This window comes from Sceloporus undulatus, chromosome 1 (assembly GCF_019175285.1).
Source record: "Sceloporus undulatus isolate JIND9_A2432 ecotype Alabama chromosome 1, SceUnd_v1.1, whole genome shotgun sequence".
NCBI lineage: Eukaryota > Metazoa > Chordata > Lepidosauria > Squamata > Phrynosomatidae > Sceloporus > Sceloporus undulatus.
Genome location: NC_056522.1, coordinates 226,443,873 through 226,462,992, shown reverse-complemented (window position 1 = coordinate 226,462,992; position 19,120 = coordinate 226,443,873). Strand labels below are relative to the sequence as shown.

Genomic DNA, 19,120 nt, shown 5'->3' with positions numbered 1-19,120 from the left:
ATAGATAGATAGATAGATAGATAGATAGATAGATAGATAGATAGATAGATAGATAGATAGATAATATTATTTTTTATTTGTTTAAATATTTTTTCTTTACATTTTGCTTCACTACCCTAAAAAACCTGCAAGTAGCCACAGTAAGTCTCTTCCATTTATAATTATTTGGGTATTTTCGCTTGATTATTTGTTCATTTTGAATCAATATTAACTAACTGTGTAAGATTTAGTTTTAAAAAATAATTCTTTCCTTTTCTCCTCCTTTTGTTCCCCTCCCCTAATTTTTTCCTTCCTGTAATTTTCAGTGGAAATTTAAAATAGTAGCCAAGGAAAAAGATAGCCGATATGGGTTTTATGCCTATGCAGTGTATTTTAGAAGATCCCTAAAAGTACAGGGCACAGCAAAGATAAAGGATATTATCACACGGGTAAAAGGGCGTCCTTTTCCTGTCCTTTTGTCCAATCGTGTTAAAGACTATCAGATGACATTGCACTAATGTGGTCATTATCCCGCCAGTAAAGTGTAATTGTCCATGATCGCATGAAAGGCTATCATATGACACTGTGCTTATCCCGTCATTATCCAGGTAGTGAAGTGGAATTGTCCTGTCATTTTTCATTAATGGAAGTTTCCGTTATTGAAAAGTGACAGGACAATTCCACTTCATAGACGGGATAATGACACAAGTGCATTGAGTGTGCAAGTCTTTCACACAATCATGCAATAAGGACAGGATAAGGACTGGAGCGATCTGCTTTGCTCCCATCCTTTGTCCCACCCACCCGCGTCTGATAATCTCCTAAATCACCGGTTCTTGTATATGGTTCGAAGTGGGATGGGGAGGCAGTTCTATTGCTGTCATGTTTCTAGAGTGGAAATTTATATTCAACAGAATCACATAACAAAATAACCTTGAAGTTAATCATAAATCAAAATACTATTTTCCATAAAGTAAATCATAAAGCAAAGCACCACTTTTAATTAATCATTATCTGCATCTATCTAATGAGAGATGCAGTAAAAATGTGTAAGTAACTTACCTGAAGTGTCAAATTTCCTTGCATAAACAAAGAAAATTAGAACAATTATAATCCCATGGATAGTAAGTAGATATGAAAGCAGATAATGCCTAATCCATAAATATGCAATGTAGATTTTGGATATTAAAGAAGAGTATTTTGCTAGAGTTGCCAGCTTTTGAGCTGCCCACTGAAGTTGTCCTTTTAAGAGCAGTTTGATCTGTATCCATTAGTGAGTGATAATGTTTATCTTCATGCATTTAATAGCATCTTCTACTGAATTCTGTATATAAATCTCTGGAGAGGGGGCAGGAGAACAGATAGTGGTTTTACTCTCCAATCCTGATTGGTTAGCCAACCTTGCCCCTTGTAGATGTTAGTAGGCTTAGAGCTAAAGGGAAGAAGAATGTCCAATGCAGATATCAGTTATTTGGTACAATAGCAAACTTTAAAAGAAAACTGCCATTAAATTGGTAGCTGTAATGATACAAGTGTTACATCTTTACCAACTATACTTGTTAATTACATAGGACATTATCACACCACACTGTTACAGTGGTATTATTCCATTTTAATTGGTATGGCTGCCTCCTGTGGAATCCTGGGATTTGCAGTTCAGGGAAGAGCATTTAGGATTTTCAACCAGAGAGCTCTTAGAGTTCATTTAATAACAAAACTCAGAATTCCACAAGAGGCAGCCATGGTAGTTAAAGTGGAATAATAGCACTATAACTGTGTAGGGTGGGATCATCCTCAATAAACCTTATTTCAAAAATATTAACATGTTAGTTTGTTGCTTCTATCCTTAAATAATCAAATTCTCAAATACAGCCTTAGCTTTGGAAAGCAACTAGTGTGGGGTTAGCCTAATTTAGCTATCCCAAATAACCAGTTTGGAGATCAAGTTGATGTTTTAACCATTTACTGAAAAGTTCTTGCAGTTCTGAGATAAATGCCTTACAGCAAACAACTTTGAATGCAATACTCTTTTCTTTAAAAGGTATGTTATTAAATTATGACTACGTTCTCAATCAGCCATTGACATATAAAGACCTAGGACAGGATCCTGTAGGATAATTCCAACTAGAGCAGACTCATTGATGATCAACCATGAAATAATGAGACCAGGCAAGCATATATGGGAAAATAAAGGGCCATTTATTTGACCTATTCAAATACTAATAAACTTGACTTTTTTGGGAAACTACAAGAAGGGAGAGCATCCTGGTGCAGGTCCAGCTGGAGAACCAGGTGTCACCATGTGACCAAAGCCACTCCAGCCTGTCCTTGAGCAAAACACCAAGCCCCGAGGTAAATCCAAGATATTGGATTGACCCCTTGGTCCAGCCTATTGGAAGGTAAACATAGGACACTCTCTCCCAAAATCCTATGAGTCTGTAAGAGAGAGCAAACCCCGCATGTCAGCCCCCAAAGGCAGGCTCCTTTCTAACCCCCAGGTCCCTTGACTTGTAAAGGCCCAACCTTTCATCCAAAGGGGATGCCAAGGGTGAACACCAAACTAATAATATTTTTCCCCATCACTGCCACTGAAAGAGTCAAGCTTCAGTTTAGTCACTTTCCCCCACCAAGCTGGCCAAAAAGCCCCCACCCCTTACTATAAATCCCCCCAAAACAACAGATTGTCCTTATCAGAAAAGTGAACTCCATCCTTCTTGAAAGGTTATCAGACCAGAAACTAATAGATGGATGGGAAATTACAAAGCCAGATTCATTTATTAAAGAATTTCAGATTTTCCTGTTAACTCTCTTCCTTGCTACAACAAGCTTGTGAGAGTTTCCATTACCATATCAAATTTTTTGTATGGAGTACAACACAATGGTGTCCCCAAGGGGCAGTACAACAAATTGGCTAGGCCAGTCACCCAAAAGGGACCAAGAGGCCTAAAAAAATGTCCGACACCATGAGGCAGCCAGAAATGTTGCCTGGCCTAAAGCATTCAGTAAAAAAAAACCCTGCAAAAGCTACAGGATAAAGAGCAAAACTCCGCCAAGAAAAACCCAGCCCAATAATCAAACCAGCAACAAGTAAGAGACAAAGAAAAGGATAAAATAATGGAATAAAGATGGGGAAGGGTATCAGAACCAGCAGCAGGTAAAAGGTAAGACTTCCCCCTTCACCTGTAGCCAAATCAAACGGAGAGAAAAGGAAAAAGGGATAAGAAAATAAATAAATGGAGAAAGAAATAGAAACTCTGGAGGAGAATGGAAGGGGAGGGGGGGAAGGTAAGAAATTAATTAAAGGGAGAAAGGCATATGTGTATCACATTTAGGCAAACAATAACCACACATGCAGTAATTTAGTTCCAACTATAATCCAAAACAAGGATTTTTTGGCCAGGAACAAAAGAAAACAGTGTGTTTCAGAGAGAAGGAATAGACGTATAGGGGGCAAAAAGCCATTGTGTTCCACCTCCTATTCCACGCCCCTGGCTTGGCTAATCAGCCAAGCCCCAATAATCCTGGCCTCTAATCATGAAGACCATCAAAGGCGTACCTTCCCTTAAAGCGGCTGAGCCGCTTTGGTCATGTCTGAATTCAGTCAAATGTTGAGTCATCACATATGCATATCAAATTGAATATAGATCTCCATAACCTTTGGTCCATCTTGTGGAGTGTTGTCTCTTCACAATGAGAGCACTTGAAGCTGAAGTCCTTCCCAGCTCTGCTACCTGAGATCTTTAAAACTGAAATGCAAGCGATTGAAGCCAAGCCACGGCCCCCACCTCCTCTTTACCACAACCTGCCAATTAAATCATATTACAATGGTGCTGGGTATGGATACAACAGACTAATTATGGAGATGCCTCCCCGTAGAACCTGCACGGTAACTTCTGGAGAGAGGATTAAAAAAAAACACATTGTGGCATGTTTGCCTCACAGATATTTGCTTGGCAACTGTTGCTGTTGTTGTTCTTAGCTGCCTTCAAGTTGACTTTGACCCATGGCAAGACACTCTATCCTCAACAGGTCTGCTCAGGTCCTTCAGGTGCAGGGCCATGGCCTCCTTGATTGAGTCTATTCATCTGACATACAGTCTTCCTTTTTTCCTACCGCCTTCCACCTTACAAAGCACTATTGTCTGTTCATGTCTTGTCATGGCCAAAGTATTACAGTTTCAGTTCATCTTGGCTTCTAGAGAGAGTTCAGGCCTGATTTGTTCTAGGACACCTTTCTTTATCTTTTTAGCAGTCCATAGTATCCAGAGAACTTTTCTCCAGCACCACATCTCAAATGAATTGATTTTCTTCTTATCCATTATCTTCACTGTCCTGCTGTATAAGAATAGCAATGTGATTCTAAGGATTTTTTTTTTACAACATTGGTTTATGTCCTCTGCTGCTGTGTTTTTTGGTCTTGAATGCTATGGTAATTTCATTTTATGTTAATTATTAAATACCCTGCCAGCAGAATTTACCCAGAAGTCTTTTATTCTGGGGCACCTTAGAATTTCAGTTAATATATAAATCTTCATATCTGCCTGCCCACTTTATGAGATCACTATTGAAGACTCTTACAGATTGTATCCACCTGTAAAAGCAGTAAAATTGGCAGAGATAAAAGACAGGGCTTCATCCCTTTAATGGCAGTCCACTTTCACAATTTTGTTCCAGTAAAGACCCCACCATTTCAGGCCTTCAAAACTGAACTGAGCCCTTCTTATTGGCTGCTGGTGTGTATATGACAGTAAGTAATTTTAATCGTAATTTCCTTATTATCATTTTTATTTTCTTCTGTGGTTTTGAACTCTTCTGCACTCCCTTGGAAAGGCTTACTCTAAAAGGCAATTTATTTTGTAGAGTAAAGTAAATAAATAAATAAATTCAAAGGAAAATTCAAGGAAGATGATTGAAAACTGATGTGCTTATGACCTGACCAAAGTGAAAGGAATAGAGAAATACATTGTCACTAATCTTGCAAAGCAGTTGCTCTACTGAAATCTTGCAAGCTTCTGTTTTGATGTGTGTGCTTCCCCCCTTTCACTTACTGCAACCTTAAACCAGCATATGGCTTTTGCTAGTAGAAATGTAAATAATGACTAATCTCGGTGGCATGTGATAAAAATCTCATTTTTATCACTGTATTTATAACTTTGTATTTGGTATACAGTTTTCTATCATCATAGACTTGGATTATGATTCCTTTGCATTTACTTCTACTCTGTTTACTCAATGTGTTGTTTTCACTAAATTCTGGCATAAACCATCGCAGGACAGCAGTAATTTATGTGAAGCTAAATCCAATGTTTATGAAAGCTTCTGATGACATTTTAGACTGGGGTTGGTATTAGGAAGCAGCATGTGGAAGTGCCAAGTCTCCCGGCATGGCTGAGACTCAACAGATTTGAAGCCCTCCTCTTAATGGCCAGATATGCCTCTAGCCAAGTTATTCAACTGCAGAGTCATGGGAAATACTTATGTACCAATTATGGGAAAGGCACATTTAATGAAAACTGTATGTTTACTTCCATAGTCTTAGTAAGATGGCCTAAATACTCAGTGCAGCTGGCATATTGGCTGAGGCAAGAAAGCAGTATGCCTTTCTGTCCCATTTACATACTGTAACTGTAAGGAAAAACTTCACTATGTTTCACTGAAGGTAAAGTGTTACTTTATGAGTAACTTACCATACAAATACAATTCTTCTGGGCATCAGTAGCATATTTATCTCTTGGTTTTGTTATGGTTAGATTTGTTTTGATTTAACAGTTTAGCAGAGTAATTCCACTATTGGTTTTTGGAGCTACTTATAACTTGATTAACAGGAGCATTGTTCACATTGCAAATGTGACCATATTTGGAGGCAATGGAAAGCTTCAGGCATAACATTCAATAGCATGGTATCAGTTTGAAGTCAAATAATTTGGCTGAACTCATTTGTGAATCTGATTTTTGCAAATCTGTTGGTCCAAATCATTATTCAGATTAACATGACCTGCTCTCTGATCTACTGGATTTGACTATGGCCTGATACACATAGGCACAATAAGCCAGTTTCCAGCTGGCTTCGAGATGGGGCATTTATAGTAGGTGACACATGCATCAAAGCAAGCTGGAAATCACACCCAAGCCACACTATGGGGAGAAAAGCCAGACTAAAAAGGAGCTGAATTTTTCTGCTCCTTCCCAGAAAAAGCATACCTTTGCATTGGTGTTGTGCTGTGTGGTCATGACATGCACACTCCAGCCAATTTGGGAGCAGGTGTTGAGGTTGGTAGGGGCTCAAGCAGCCTCGAGCAGCTTATTCCTGCCCATCTGCTTTGCCCCTATATGTTGCATAGGTCAAGTACAAAGTCAGGAGCAAATAATAATGAAAAGCCTTTCCATCCTGACTATATGCTGTATACCACATGGTTTAAGTAAAATGTCTGATGCAAGAACCTAAATGTCTTAGTGTTCAACTTTTCTAGTTCTTGTTGAGAAAGGGTGTCTCAACTGTGAGAAATCAAGAAAATGTCAGCCACCATAGAATGATTATCAATGCACATACTGTCATGCTCGGGGCTTCATTTAAATGTGGACTCCCTCTCCTAAAATATCCAGTGCTTCAATATATAATTGTATTTGTATGCATACACACAGAGAGAGAGAGAGAGAGAGAGAGAGAGAGAGAGCTATATTATTGCTAAGAATATCTATTTGTGGATGGCAACTATAAGGACTGCATCTGGGTCCAGAGGCAGGTGTGGCAGATGCTGTTATCATCCCTGCAATCAAAATGTCTTGGGGCTTTGACTTTAGAAGCCCTGATTCCACTTCCACACTGCATCTGATTAAACAAAGCATGGACACATATCAGGGGGCCACAGTACCCATGGGCTTCTGACATATCCTGAACATGTCCTCCATATTTTTGGAGGCATGCATCTCCCCCTTTATATTTGCAACTTTATATTGAAAAGTAATGCAACTCTTAATATCAGAATTTGGGGACAAACAAAAAGGGTGAATAGCTGGTGACATGATCTGCTTCAGATTAGCAAAAGTATCTTGTTGGGGGAAATATAAGAATATAATAGATGTAGCTTGGGTTCTTGTAGGAAGAGACAGTGCTTGGAAACAATGAATTATTTTTAGGTGCTACTTGTAATTAGTTTCCATTTCATAAAAGAAAGTAGTCCTCCCCCAATACTCCTCTTCCCTGCCATGAGAGTGGCTTGTTATTTCTTAATGGCATTCTTTGCCCCTTATCCCTCTTTCTCCTTCCTTTTTTTTCTTTCATTAAAAATATTTGGCATGTTTTTAATATGTTTTTATTACTTATTTCTGTGTAATATGACATCCAACACTAATTATAACAACATAACAATACACATTCCACATATAAATTCCACTTAAACAAAAAAGACAAACACATTTTTGGGCATGTATATATTCATCACATATACAGTACATATATAAAAACACATCAACAATAATAACTAAAGGAGTTCTCATACCAGGGATCAAACATTGCTAGGAATGGGGACTGCAACCAGGAAGTAAGAAAAAGATTAAGAATGAAAAGGGCAGCTATGAAAGAACTAGAAAAGATCATAAAATGCAGAGATTTACAACTCAGCACAAAAGTTAGACTCATACAAGTCATTGTATTCCCCATTACCATGTATGGATGTGTGAGAGCTGGACAATTAAGAAAGAAGACAGGAAGAAAATAGATTCATTTGAGATGTTGTGCTGGAGAAGAGTGCTGAGGATTCCATGGACAGCCAAAAGGACAAACAAATGGGTCCTAGAGCAGATCAAGCCAGAAATCTCCTTGGAAGCCAAGATGAGTCTATCATACTTTGGACACTTTATGAGAAAGCATGAATCATCAGAAATACAATAATGCTAGGAAAGGTGGAGGAAAGTAGAAGGAGAGGAAGGCCACATGCTAGATAGATGGAATCTATAAAAGAGATAACATGTATGAGTTTGCAGGAGCTGGCCAGAGCAGTGGAGGACAGGGGGTCTTGGAGATCCTTTTGTTGGATCAGCAGAGTCACCATGTATCAAGAGTGACGCAAGGGTGGTTAACAACAACAAAAGGACTTCCCAGATGCCAAAATAACTGCTATGAAGATTTGACATGTTTATCCCCCTTTATTTTAAATAAAATCTTAGCAGCTCGTTGCAAGTGCTGCTCAACCAACAAACCAACGATAATTGGTGAACTTCCTAAGTGTTCGTAATGTCAGTTTCAGGATTTAATGTCCATGTCCACCACATTAGAGCATTCTAGGACTATAGCGATGAAGCAATTTTTTAAGGACGCAAAGAAAGATAAAGGGAACCAGGAAGGAAACAGGGTAGTTTTGGAGGTCTGAACAAGGAATCCTTGGTGGGGTGTAAAGGTGATACATTAACACTGTGTAATAAAATGAATTACACCTACTCCATCCAGCAATGATAATGCCAACCATCTGCCTTGGCAATGCACTAGTGCACTAGTGAATAAAGGAACATTCCTTTTCTATAGCAAGCTCCCAAACTCTGGCAAGAGCTGTTTATATTTACTTACTTGCAACATTTGTTGTACCCTGCCCCGTAACATTAAATTTTCTGAGCCACTTACAGTAAATGAGCATTAGAACAAATGTGATATAAGCCATGGAATATGAAACCATGAAATCAAAAGCAACTTAACATTCAAAAGCAACTTAACATTCAAGCAAAACTCATTGCTACAGTTAACATGTTTAAAATCTTATGCTGAGTTACTTCTTGATTAACATAGGTCTACCTCTGGACTCTTCATTCCACCTTATCTGGGGAAATAGGCTCAAGTCTACAAAAGCTCATGCTCCCAGCTGCTTTCTTTCAGTTTGTCTCAAAGGTGCCACAAGATCCCTTTGCATACTGATTTTCCAAACTGACATGGCTATGTGTATTCTACCACCTACCACCTGTTTAACATAGTTTGAGACAGGGGTGGGAAATGCTCAGATACTTTTGTACTGCAACTCTTAGCAATTTTAGTCAGAAAATCCAACTGTGAGGAATGCTAGGAGCTACAGCTCAATAACAATCTGTGTGTGTACACACACACACACACACACACACACGCACCCCTACCTGCGAGCTTTCTAGGGGTATATCCACACTGCAGAATTAACACAGCTTGAAACCACTATACTTGACATGCCTCTATCCTACAGAATACTGGGATGTGTAGTTTGGTGAGGCACCAGAACTCTGGGACAGACCAATCTGAATATCTCACCAAATTACACATCCCAGCATTCTATAGGATAGAAATTGTGGTTAAAGTGGTGTCAAACTGTTTTAATTCTGCAGTGTGGATTCATCCTAGTTCTCAGGAAGGAAGGGTATCACAACAGAGATATCAAGAAAAGGTTCAACCACCCTAAGTTTTCCCCCTACTCTAAGACTTTTTCTTTTGTCTTTCTTTTCTTTTCTTTTGCAATAAATGCATTTGTGCAAAATGTTGGGTTTTGCACAAAAACCAAATTCCCTCATTTTTTTTCCCAAATGAATATTTTTCTTCTTTTCAAAAGTCCAAAAATACAAAAATGTGTGCAATCATACCTTGTAATCATACCTAAGAAGAAGGAAAATATGGAATTATTTGCTCTTGTGTGTGATTGAGATATCTGCAAAGATTTATATTGCTACATTTGGTCTAAAATTAATAAAATCACTTAAAGTTCAATCCTCTACAAATCCATCCCTCTGCAGTAAATCCTATGAAATACAATGGGACTTACTCCATAATAAGTGAGTATAAGATTGCAGCCTTAGAAATCTGTAACTGTAACAAAATGAAGCAAATAAATAGAAGCTGAAGAATGCCTAATGATGGAGTTAACTTACTGTATAAAATGAAAGATAATATCTGTCCAGATGTCTTCCCTTTAATTCCGGATATGTAGAAACCTACTGTGACTACTAAAAAGAGTGAAGGAGGGAAAATTCCAGCGGTGTTGCTGTGTGTGTGATGGCTAAATCAATAAGTTAGCTCAGAATGTAGTCTCCAATTTAAATATTACTCTCCCACATCATGAGGTAGTAATCTGTAAGCAAACTAGTATGTTTCAAGCTCAGTTTGCCACTGTCAGTGTTGGAATACTAATTATAAACTGTCTTATAGGAGTGTTACTATGAAGGAGAAGACTGTGCAAGGCACATGGACTTCTGAAGAGCAGTATTATTTCTATTGTTTTTTGCTTATCCTTAATCATGACTATGGCGGGTTATAGACCGCCACTTGGGACGTCCGCAGGATGTCCCATTTTAAAAAAGGGGCGTCTCTTCTAGACGCCCCTGGCTCTAATACGGACTCTGTCCGTACAATATGGCGCCGGCCGTTCCACACGGCCGGCGCCATCTTTACATATCAGACGCTGTGCGTCCGAACGTGTCACGGCGCTAATGATGTCACGAGTGCGCTAGCGGCACCTCGCAACGTCATTAGGGCGCCGCAGAAAGAAGCTCCATTTTGGAGCTTCTTTTTTGCTCCGTAAGGGAGCCGCACAGTGTGGCTGTGACGGCTCCCTTACGGAGCAAACGGCGGCGGTGGCAGACCGCCTCAAAGCGGTGGTCTATAACCCACCGATGATTTGAAGCACCAGTGACAGTAATGGTTTTCATTGTTGCTTTGTGTTTATACTGTTGTTGATGCTACTATTGTTGGCAGTATTTAGTACTTGTTCTCTGGATAAGAGCGAACCATCTCCCAGGACCTTGTGTTTTTACTAGAATATGGTCCTAACACTTGGATTATTGATTTTATCCAGAGCACAGAGTGATTGAGCCCTTTCAAATCTATTGTGTGTGTTTGTGTGTGTTAATTGGGCTTCAGTTATGAAATAATAACAAATAAGAAAGTACCTTCCATCAGAAGTGATGTACCTTTACCTCAGCAAGGCATTATGACAGCCACTGAAGAGAACTCTCACAATGTTTTGTTCCTTGATCCTTGGTGATATTTAATAATACTATGGCAATGATGATAATAATATTTAATAATAACATGGTGTAATTCACGTTGTTATTATAACATCTATAAAATGATACCTGTTATTACAAACTTTATAAAATCAGCTTTGCACTCTAAAAATTATAAATTTGTATCATGTGCTTTTTATTCTAAAAATAATCCCAAAGTAAACTATAACACTTAGTTGTTTGAATTTTGGACTACACCTTTAGAGACTAGGGTTTGATTCCCTGCTTGACCATGAAATCCACTGGTTGACATTAGGCAAATCACACTCTCTCAGCCTCAGAGGAAGGCAATGGCAAACTTTCTCTGAACAAATCTTATCAAGAAAGCTCTGTGTGAGATTTATCACCATAAATTAGAAATAGCTTGAAGGCATACAACAACAATGGGTGGCAGAAAAAGAGTCTCACCACTGCTCTATTTCGTTGGCTGCCAGTTGGGAGTGGGGGGCTTGAAGTTTGGGGTTGCTGATACTTGAAACTTGGAGTATAGCATTCTCAATGGCATTCTCAATACAACCATCTGACTATGGAAATCTCTGTCCCCTTGCCTGTGGCTGTGACTGAGTCTGGAAAGATTCAAGCATTAATTGAATACATATTTATTCAGCCAGACTTTTTTATTGAATTTGTGTGATTGCACTTTGCTAACTGCTGTTTAACTCCATGTGGGCTCTTCTTTTTATTATTTCATTGATTGTAAATTGATTATATCATTTTATTTTGTTTTGTTGTTGTTGTTGTTGCTGTAGTTGTGTGCACCTTCAAATCGTTTCCATCTTATGGCAACAAATCTGTCACAGGGATTTGCCTTTGCCTCCCCCCCCACCCCCCGGGTTTGAAAGCATGTCACCTAGTGGGTTTCCATGGCCAAGGAGGGTGGATTCAAACCCTGGTCTCCAGAGTGAGTCCAACACTCAAATCACTACACCCTGCTGGTTCTGCCACTATTCACTAGCAATTGGCACTGTCTCTGAATGTGAAAATCCCATGGCTAGGGAAATTAGGGAAGACTGGAAACTTGGCTTGAAATTGAGTAGAATGTGTATTCCTAAGAATTAACCTATTTTCTTTCTCCCAGTGGGATTTCCTCAGAGGCACGTGCTTCAATAATCAGATTTATGAAGTAAACAGCCTGTGTTGATCTTCCTCAATGACCAATCCCCAAACAAAGCTTACTAAATCCAAAAGCAGCAGTGAGATTATAGGAAACATAATATTGATCTTCATGGAATTGCAATGGCTATCAACTTAATTCCATTCTGAATTCAAGGTGCTGGTGATGACATGAAATCCCTAAATGGCTTCAGACCCTGATACTTGAAGTGTCATCTATCTCTCCATATGCCTGGCTCAGGACTGAGGTCTACTTTCTCTCCCAGCATTGATACCAGTGCAGTGTGTGAAAATATGGGAGAGGGCCTTCACTGTTGTGCCACCCTATTTGTGTAATGCTCCTCCTTTAGTGGCCCAGTTTGGAACCCCATTAGTTTCATTTGAGTATGTATTTAAAACATTTTTTTATTATTAAAGTCTTTGTGGTCTGATGGTTTTACCCAGTTTATGTATGTCATTTTAAAACTGTTTATGTATTTATTTAAGGCTCTCAGAGTGGCATACAAAATTGTTAATTAGATGGTTCCCTGCCCTCAGGCTTACAATCTAAAAAGACATGACACAAAATGAGGAGGGAATGGTGGTAGGGAAGGGATCAGGTTCAGCAGTTCTTCTCTCCCTCTGAGGCCTGGACCAAGGCAGATGGACTGGAGGGAGGGCTCTGCTTCTTCCTTTAGGCCAGACCTGATGGAGCTGGCAGGCTTTTCTCTCCCTCTCAGCTGGATGATGTCAGATGGCAAAGGGAGGGCTCATCTTCTTATTCTAGGCCAGGCCTGATGTAAACCTTTTAGGCTGTTTGAATGTGCTATATTTTAAATAATTTCTATTTAGATTATTCTTATCACTTCAAATTTTAAATTTTCCTCAAGATCCCACAATATACGGCAGTACACTCACATCCTCATAGTAAAATACATAGGTGAAGACAGTTGCTTGTTATGACAGAGTTTTTTCAACACTGGCAGGAGTCCTTCTGAATAAATGCTAAAGAGATTGGCATTAATCCTGTTGTTAGTTCCAACCACATTAGACCTAGTAAATCAATCAGATTTACCTTTGTATTGACTCTCCATTCAACAATAGATTCAATAGATCTGCTCCTTTTTTTATTATTGTGTGCCTTCAAGTCATTTCCCACTTATGGAGATTCTAAGGCAAACCTATCATGGGGTTTTCTTGGCAAGATTTGTTCAGAGGAGATTTGCCATTGCCTTCCCCTGAGGCTGAGAGAATGTGCCTTGCCCAAGGTCACCCAATGGGTTTCCATGGTTGACCTGGGAACTGAACCCTGGTCTCCAGAGTCACAGTCCAATACTCAAACCACTATGCCATGCTGGCTCTCTAGATCTGCTCTAGTTGGGACTGAACAATAAGATTCACGGCTCTGTCTGATTTCATCCTGCTCAAGCTTGCTTCTACAAATCTAGATAGCTCCTCAATATGCTACCTAATGGGGTTGAATAGATGCTCTTACTGAACACAATTCTGTATCTTGAGTTGAATTAATGGTAATTCTGAATAAGTACACTTAGCATCATTCTGCCCATGTTATTTTTTAATGGTTAGTTGCTTGCTTGCTTGCTTAATACATCTGATTTAGTGTGGTATGAAGGTATGAGACCACTTCATTTATCTTGACATCCCCCTACTGAAAGTAGTGATACTTTTGCCTTGTTTCCCCAAATCCTTGCTGTCAATGTTTGCAAGCATGAAAGAATTATTAGGCATTGGACATTGCTACACTCTTGATTTTCTTTCTCAACCACAAGATGCTATTGCAGGAATTATATACAAAACTACATACTTGACTTTCTGCCAAAAAGTCATCCTGAGATCCATAACATTGTATAAAGATTTAAGAAAGACCTTTAGTCCACTTCTGAGAAGGTCCCCAGCTTTCAAAACTTTTATCTCTCAACTTTACTTCTCAGCAGCTGTCCTTTTTTCTTCTTTTTTTTCTTTCCCCCCTCTTTTTGCTGTCATTTGTTTGACAGCATCCAGTTATAGGTTCCGATGTCTGTTTAAAGAAACAGGGAGGTTGTTGGCTTTAAAATCCTGTTACTGCTTGTGTGTTCAACATTTTCCCAGGCTTTTCTGCATAGTTTGCCAAGCAAAGGGACTGACCTTTTGCAGCAAACACTTTTTCATTTCAAAATGCTCACTTTGATTTTTGTCCCATTTTATGCTCATTCCAAACTGTTTACAGCCCACTAAAAATGACTGAATTATATGTTTGTGTAATGGATTCCTTTTGTGGTTGGAGAAGAATGTTTACTTTGTGCAATTAGTTATCTTTGGGTAGATTACAGTGACCTGAGAAAAGAGGGCTAAGATGATTATGATACCTTAAGCATTTCCTTTTGTTATCTCCCGTGGTGGTAGTCTAATATGTTTCTTTAAAAAAATTGGGCCTCTCTTCCCTGAACTAATATCACATAGATCAGACAAGATTTACTACAAGTACTTTTGCTCACTTTATTAAACATGACTTTTAAATGTAGAAAAAGATCTGAAAAGTTAGCCCTTTCCCCTCTAGAGAGATTGAGGATTTGAAGAAACTTTTGGATATGTTTTGAAAAATAAATATACTTTTATTGATATTATTCAGTTAACATTAAAAAATATAATTACCCAGTCAACAAAATGGATGAAGCCAGCAAACAATACACAGCAATATATGGGTCATAGAGTCTGGGTACTGTAACATTAACAGACCAGGGAAGAAGCAAAGTGCACCAGAGAAGGTGTGAACATAGCGTGTGACACATCCTTTTTTCTAGAAATCAATGATACTTTTCTCTGAGAGTAGAAGGCAATTTGAAAGAAGTATGGCTGTCTATCATCTGCATGCTCATCCCTAGTAAAGGTGTTTTTGTTGTTGTTTTGTAAATCCAGAAAAAAGCCATGTCAAAAAGCAATACAAAATAAATATATGCTTGGATCATGGGAGATGAAGCTGCTCTGAAGCCACTTTCTTCAAAATCAGTGCTGTAACTAAGGGTGATTCAACACAGACTAAACAGTGCATTCTTACCTCAGTTCCAGTCCTCTTGGAATACATGATGTTCCTTTCATTCCAATGCAAAAAGACATATTTTCAATACCTGAGGACTTTAAGGTGATTTTTAAAAACCTCAGTTTCATTCCATTGTCTGTTTGTTGTTTAAAAAATCAGTTGTATTTAACTGTGTGATTTGGCCTCTGACTTGAAATCAGACTTAAATTGGGAGTAGGGAGCTGGGGCGAAGGTGGGGGCATGTTGGTGTCAAATGGTCAGATGGGTCACCTGAGATTCCTGTTGCAGAAAGTAACTAATTTGATTGTATCAGTATCCAGAAAAGGTTGTGTCACCTTTTTTCTTTTCTTTTCTTTTTTGTATTTGATCTTTGTATGTGAAATTTCACAAATATCCTGTTCCATACATTTGCAAGTCAGCATTTTACCTCCCCATTCTCTATGGGCTTCACTTTATTAATGTGTAGGTGAGCATTTATAGGCTATTTGATTAAGCAAAAAGGCACATGCATGTTGGGAATTTTAAAAAACTGCAGCTGCTGTAGTTGTGTGACAAACATAAACTAATATGTCAAATACATGCACACAGTAGAAACACCCCCTTGCACCTCTCCCCCTGAGGCTACATAATGCAGCTCTTGTGTGAGTTTCTTAACTGATTTCCTAATTGATTTCTGTTTGGATTAAAGCATGTGTGTGTGTGTAGCAGTAAAGGAGTCAAATGGGAGCAAGGATACTACTCAGGAGCTGATATGCAACCTACATCTTTGAAAATCCACAACAAAATGATGGTGGTTGTGATACTCTGGCGGGTTACAGACCGCCATTTAGTACGTTATGAATACATACTAGGGTTAGGAAGGGGCGGTGCTTCTGCACCCCCCTAACCCTACTATGTATTCTGTACGTACAATATGGCGGCGGCCGTTCCACACGGCTGCCGCCATATTTACGTATCAGATGCTGTGCGTCTGCACGTGTCGCAGCCTCTATGACGTCGCGAGTCTGCCCCTGGCGCCTCGCGACGTCATAGAGGCGCCGCTTAAAGAAGCTCCATTTTGGAGCTTCTTTTTTGCTCCGTAACGGAGCCGCGCGGTTTTGCTACAGCAGCGGCGGTTTATAACCCGCCTCTGATTCTGTAAGAAATGTACTTACGGTCACTAGCACACTTTAAAATGAAAAGAAGCATAATGGCAAAGGAGGAGGAAACTTTAATAAGTTTGCATATGGTTATTTGAATTAACAGATGCAAAGGTGGACATGGTTATTATAATTTAGGGCAGTGATTCTGAAACTTTGTTCCTCCAGGTGTTTTGAACTTCAACTCTCAGAAGCCCTTAGCCAGCTTGTCCAGCAGCCAGAAATCTTGGGAGCTGAAGTCCAAACTGGAGGACCAAAGTTTGGGAACCATTGGTTTAGGGGGAAAACAATATAGAAGATCATCATAGTTGAGAAGGTTATGACCATGTTGTTTATTTACTGACTCATGGTTAGAAATGATTGCAAATAAAGATGAACAATCTAAGTGCTTTGCATGCTCAGAAACACTGCTAAACTTTACTATTATTATTAGGAACTATGTGTTTTATTTTGCCCTATATCATGGGAGATGAGGATGGTGTAGAAGTAAAAACAATATAATGAGTTTAAGAACAAATTTCTAACAATAATAATAGTGACATAATGAAGAACCCATGTAATGCTGTGGTTTAAACGCTGGATTAGGATTCCAGGAGACCAGGGCTGGAATCTCTTTTCAGCTGTGGAAACCTGCTGGGTGGCCCTGGACAAGTCACACTCTCTCAGCTTTCAGGAAGGAAATGACAAATCTAATCTCAATAAATATTTCCAAGAAAACCCTAGGACAGGATCACTTCAAGTTGGAACAATTGTGAAAGCACATAACAAAAACAACAGAATTAAGTGAAACATTTCTCCAAAGTGCCTTTTGTCTGAGAATGGATCTAAGTGAGAAAGGAATAGATCAGTTGTAGGCCTGAGAGTCAACATTTCTGAATACATCTGAAGATGTCCCACCATTGAGAGAGAAAAATCTTTTTAAAAAAGCACTACTGTAATTCTCATTAAATTCCTTCATTGGAATTTATACTTACTTTATACCCCACATTTCTCCCAAAAAGGGACCCAGAATGGCTTACAACAAAGTTATAAAGACAATACAAGCAAAAAACTAATATGTGAAAAGTTAACTAATAAGTTATCATAGCAAAAATTTCAATAATTTAAAACAGTTTAAATAAGCTAAAAACAGAATAAAGGATTAAACTACTGCTCCTCACCCAAACATTAAAAGACCCTCCTGTCCAAGTGAGTATGAAATGGATTACTGAACTCAGTCTGAACACTGAATTAACTCTTAAGGGGACCTTTGCTACCCCAAACCAAGTACAAGAAAACAATAGTTTTCAGAGTGACCCAAAACAACTGATAAGCATAAGCACCCCAGTCAGTCTCTCTCTCTCTCTCTAGCTATCACACACAAACACACACACACTATCACCACCATCACTCTCAAGAAAGATAAAATTAAAATAATCTGAGAAGCAGCTGAAAGAAGGAAATCCAGTCCTCCTTGGAACTTGTTTTTATTCACTAAACTTGTTTTATTTGTTTAAAAAATAAAGAAAAGAAACAAATTACAACAACAACTCAGTTTAGAGAAAGTGATGTAGGACAATTTTGGATTCTCTTGGTACGTTAACCACTTAATGACAGTGCACCTTCGTTGAAACTTACACAGCCTGTACAAAGTTGTTTTTTAAACAGTCATGTATTCACACACATTTCTGTCAGTCTTTATCTGGAGAAAGCCTTTCCCCAGATGATTGGGAAGACACCTGCACAATCATTATGTAAATTATTACATCATTGACTTCATTATGTAAAGTTCTGCATCATGGGCTGTAATATTAATATGTGATTTGAACATGAGAGGAACAAGACATTGATTTTATATGTGGCATATGAATGGAGGTGAACCTGGTTTTTTTGTAAGTTTATAAGGATTTTATACAGGGCACTGAGAAAAATGGCCACATTTTAATTTACAGAGCTTTATATCTCAAAGTTTTTCAAAAGAGGGGGGTAATTATGTCACTGGTTCAAAAAGTATTTGAGAGAGAGAGAGAGAGAAGTAAAATTTTATATGAGGTTAGAAAATGATTATACATTTTCTGAGCCATTGAAAAATTACATCAAATCATTGTTCTGTGCCTTTAAGGAGCCCTCATGGCGCAGTGGTTAAAATCACAGTACTGCAGTCATTCACAGCCACAAGGTTGGGAGTTCGATCCAAGGGACTATAAGGTCCACTCAGCTTTGTATCCTTCAGCAGGTCGCTAAAATGAGTACCCAGCTTCTTGGTGGCAATTAGCTTATAATTGTAACCTGCTTTGATGTTGTTAACTCATGGCGACTTAAGTGCACTGATAAGCAGTATAGAAATTTACTTGCTATTGCTATTTAACACTCAGTGCTCCCACAATTTAATGTTTGTGTAAATGCAGAGTTGTTCTACCACAAGCAATGCTTTCTTGCTCTCTTCCTATGGAAGACCTCTCAAACTTCCTATCTCTCAGTCCTCCTCCCAGTCTAGTCTTCCTACCATTCAGTCGTCTAGAGCAGATTTTGAGGTTATTATTACAGTGAAAATAATTTGGTAGAATGTGAATTAAATCTTCGTTGTTCACATGCATTTTGAATGCATCCAATTAAGTTTTTGGTGGACTACCAAAAGCCGACTTAACCTGGGACAATCGATCTAACCCCCCCACCAAGTTTTCCTAAAAGGTTTGGATTGTTGGCTGTGTGAATAACCAATGTGAATGGACCCGGGATAAATGGGGATAAAACTCGGCATGCCTTGAATGCATTTCAAATAGATCAGTATCATTCACTCTATTCAAGTGCTGACACATGTAAGCAACAGAACTCGCAAAGATGGTCATAGATACAGTTCCCATAAAAAAAATAGTGTGAACAAC

At 38.7% G+C, this 19,120-nt stretch overlaps 1 protein-coding gene across 3 annotated transcripts in view; it reads left to right on the top strand.

Annotated features, from left to right (window-relative positions):
- The window catches only part of ARHGAP15 (Rho GTPase activating protein 15), a 558,688-nt gene that overhangs the window by 354,550 nt on the left and 185,018 nt on the right, over positions 1-19,120 (top strand). The gene's annotated exons all lie outside the window — the stretch shown is intronic.